This window comes from Loxodonta africana, chromosome 1, assembly GCF_030014295.1.
Source record: "Loxodonta africana isolate mLoxAfr1 chromosome 1, mLoxAfr1.hap2, whole genome shotgun sequence".
Classification (NCBI taxonomy): Eukaryota; Metazoa; Chordata; class Mammalia; order Proboscidea; family Elephantidae; genus Loxodonta; species Loxodonta africana.
This window is the reverse complement of record NC_087342.1, coordinates 48,825,848-48,830,269: the sequence shown is the minus strand read 5'-3', so window position 1 is coordinate 48,830,269 and position 4,422 is coordinate 48,825,848.

Here is a 4,422-nt window from a genome sequence, read left to right as displayed (position 1 = left end):
TCAGTGCAGGGACCATGGGTCCAAAGGAAGTACTCTGCTTCCATCTCTTCTTCTTGGTGGTAGTGAGGACCCCCCTTTCAGCCTTTGGGACAGCTTATTTTAACCCTAGCAGAATGGCAAAACTGATCCATCACCTTGATAGGGTTCCATACACCTTATTGCATGGTTCTGCCCCCACAATAAAACAAAGATATTATTGCTGATGTCAGATGGATCTTGACTGAAAGCAGAGAATACCAGGCAGATGTTTACCTGTGTTTTATTGACTGCAAATGTACTCAACTGTATGGATCATAACGAATTATGGATAACATTGTGAAGAATGGTGTCTTAGTCATCTAGTGCTGCTATAATAGAAATACCACAAGTGGATGGCTTTAACAAAGAGGAATTTATTTTCTTACAGTTTGGGAGGCTAGAAGTCCGAAGTCAGGTTGCTAGCTCCAGGAGAAGGCTTTATTTCTCTGTCAGTTCTGCGCGAAGGTCCTTGTTATCAATCTTCCCCTGGTCTAGGAGCTTCTCAGCACAGGAATGATGGGTCCAAAGGACATGCTTTGCTCCTGGCATTGCTGTCTTGGTGGTATAAAGTATCCCTGTCTCTCTGCTTGCTTATCTCTTTTATATCTCAAAAGAGATTAGGTTGAGACACAACCTAACCTTATAGATTTAGTCCTGCCTCTTTAAGATAACTGCCTGTAATCTTGCCTTATTAACATCATAGAGGTAGGATTTACAACACATAGGAAAATTAAGTCAGATGACAAAATGGTCGACAATCACAATACTGGGAATTAGGGCCTAGCCAAGTTGACACATATTTTGGGGGAACACAATTCAATCCATGACAAATAGGAATTCCAGAATACTTAATCGTGCTTGTGAAGAACCTGTACATATACCAAGAGGCAGTCCATCGAACAGAGTAAGGGGATACTGTGTGGTTTAAAGTAAGGAAAGGTGAGCATCAGGGTTGTATCCTTCCACCATACTTATTCAAACTGTATGCTGAGCAAATAATTCCAGAAGTTGGACAATATGAAGAAGAATGAGGCATCAGGATTGGAGGAAGATTCATTGACAACCTGCAGTAGGTAGATGATACAAGCTTGCTTGCTGAAATGAAGAGGACTTGAAGGACTTATTGATGAAGATCAAAGACTACCACCTTCAGTATGGTTTACACCTCAACATACAGAAAACAAAAATACCCATAACTGAACCAATAACCAACATCATAATAAATGGAGAAAAGATTTAAAATGTCAAGGATTTCATTTTATTTGGATCCACAATCAATGCCCATGGAAGGAGCAGCCAAGAAATCAAATGACGTATTGCATTGGGCAAAGCTTCTGTAAAAGACATCTTTAAAGTGTTGAAAAGCAAAGATGTCATTTTGAGGACTAAGGTACACCTGATTCAAGCCATGATATTTTCTATTGCCTCATAGGCATGCAAAAGCTGGACAATGAATAAGGAAGACAGAAGAATTGATGCCTTTGAATTATGGTATTGGCAGAGAAGATTGAATATATCATACATTGCCAGAAAAACAAACAAATCTGTCTTGGAAGAAGTACAGCTAGAATACTTCCTAGAAGCAAGGATGACAAGACTTCAGCTCATGTGCTTTGGACATATTATCAGGAGGAACCAGTCCCTGGAGAAGGACATCATGCATGGTAAAGTAGAGGGTCAGCAAAAAAGAGGGAGAGCCTCAATGAGATGGATTTACGCAGTGGCTGCAATCATGGGCTCAAGCATAGCAATAATTTTGAGAATGGCTCAGGATGGTGCAGTGTTTCATTCTGTTGTACATAAGGTCCCTATAAGTTGGAACCAACTCAATGGTGCCTAACAACTAACAACCTCTACATGCGTGCCATGTGCCTTATTTGCATTATTAGCAAGCTATCCAATCTCCTTGGTGAGCCACATGCACCTTATTTGCATAGTCCCACACAATCATTAAGTGGGAGTTACAAGACTATGGTGAGAAAGGCTATGTAAAAATGATCCGTCACACTGAACAGTTTAAAGTTTCTGATATGGAGCTGTATTATTAAAGATAAGTTCCATTCCCTTTGTCTGGTCATTGTTAAAGCCTCAAATGCTTTTAATCTTTTTACTCTGTAAAACTCAGAGAGCAAAGGGAAGAATTTTTACATGCAGGGCTGGCTATATAATTTTTGAGGCCAGTGCAAAATAAAAATTCAAGGAGCCTAATTAAAAAAAGATTTTTTTTAATAATTTCAAGATAGTGACCAAAAACCAAACTTGTTGGCATTGAATCAGTTTCACTTTGCCACGGATTAATTCCTTTCATGTGTTGCCTTTCTAGCCATGGCCTTATAACTCCCACCCAGGTGATTGGACAGTTCTGTGTGATAGGTTAATTGTGGCCTACCAAGCGAATTGGTCAGTTTTGCTTAATATTGCCTTGATTCCTTCATCCTTCCAACCAACCCTTTAGTCGTACAAAAATGCATGTTCACGTTAAGGAAAACAAAAGTATATAGAAGGATAGAATATCAATCCCAAAAGGACCAGAGAGAAAATGTAACTCAAGCCCATTGTGGTATACTTGGGGAAACTGAGGGCAGGTGCAATTAACTGCCTTGCTTACTGTTACTCAACTGGTTAGTGCTGAATAGAGACTAGAACCCCCAGCTCCAGAAATCAAGTTTAAATTTGTCTCTTTTATGTGGCACCACCTCCTTTACTTTTCATGTCAGAAGCTCTGCAAAGGTCAATCAATTTTTTCCTCCAGCCATCCATGCACATCCACAGTAAAAGGCAGAATACCAGAGAAGAAAAGGAAACTTAGGCTAGAAATTTTCAGGACTCAAAAGGAAGAAACTTATGGCTACATTCAGAAAGCAAACAAACTTTCTTTTTAATTACAAAAGGTATCCGAAAAAATTCGAATAAAAATGCACAAATTAAAAAGTGATATTTTACCCATTTACATCAATTTCACTCCCCAAAAGTTAGAGCTTTTATCAATTGGGTGAATATCCTCTCAGATATTTTGTATGTGAACTCAAATCTCTGCACTGTAATTTAGGTCAAGCCTCAATTTAAATACACCACAAACTGGAATTAGGCAACTGTGAAATTAAAAAAAAAAAATTAAATACAAGCAAAAAGTGTTCCTAAACGCTGAAAACAGGTACGTGAATTCTCTCAGAGGTAATGAAATAGTCATTCAATTTTCTGTATAGTGGAAAGTGAAGCAGATAATTTATGCCCCAAATCTACTTATATTAGAATTTCCTTGTACTTCAACTGTGTTGATTTGGCCTAATTTCTTTTCCTTAAATTTACTTCTGTTGCCCAAGTTAACTCACTGAGCGTATTGGGGGTAGGGAGGGTGTCATATAGTGACAGAAATCCCTGTTAAACATCTGTATTTCCAATTCAGTGATGAACTACCTCGTAGTATTTTTCTGTTTCTCTCAGACTAATACGCATTTTGTTTATTCATTCTTCAGTGTGAAAAATATCCTTTATTTTCAGAAGTCTTTTGGAAAGATTCAAGGCCTATGTATATGATACAGTTTCTGCTTTGAAGATGAAGATATAGCAACTTAGAAATAGTTATGTTTACATCTTTTTAAATTAAAATATTATGTGCATTGTTTATTTATAGTCTTGTTGTTAGTTGTTGTCAAGTAGGCTCTGATTCATGGCCACCTTATGTATAACATCTATAACATGGCATATTTGAGTCTATTATTGCCACTATTCTATCAATCCGTCTCATTGAGGGTTCTCCTGTTGTTCTAGCCCGAGGTCTTTCCTGATGAAGGCCCTAAGCAGGTGAGCAGAAGTCTCAACACCTTAACTTCTAAGGAACATTCTAGTTGTATGTCTTCTAGCTACTTAAATCACACAACTACTTTCTGGCATTGAAATAAAAATCACTAAAACCATTGACGGTTGATATACGTGGGCTATAGTAACTACTTGACTGCTATCTAATAAGACCAGTGCTTTATGAATTATGCTTTTTAAATTTATAATTCTACTGCTTCTGTTGAAGTTTATATTGACATTAGAAAAACTGGTTTTTTCTATTCACCATTCCAACACTATACTAATTAAATCTCCACGAATAACGTTATATGTTAGAAACTCCATTAGATTGTGAACTCTTTGCATTCAATTCGATTGTTCAAATTCAGATTCCTGAGTGAACCCAAGAAAATATTTTGAGTCCTATTATATATAAAGTCTTTTTACACTTCCAGCCTGGAGGTTAGCCACCTCCTATCCACCAGTGTCACTCCCCTCCCTCGGCCCCGCCCCTCCCCTAAGCCCCGCCTCCTGCGCGCAGGCCAGCCTGTCATGCCCCCTCCGCTGAGCCAATGGCCGGGGACGTTTCCGTGGGTGGGACTTCCCTCTCCGCCACTGGCGAAG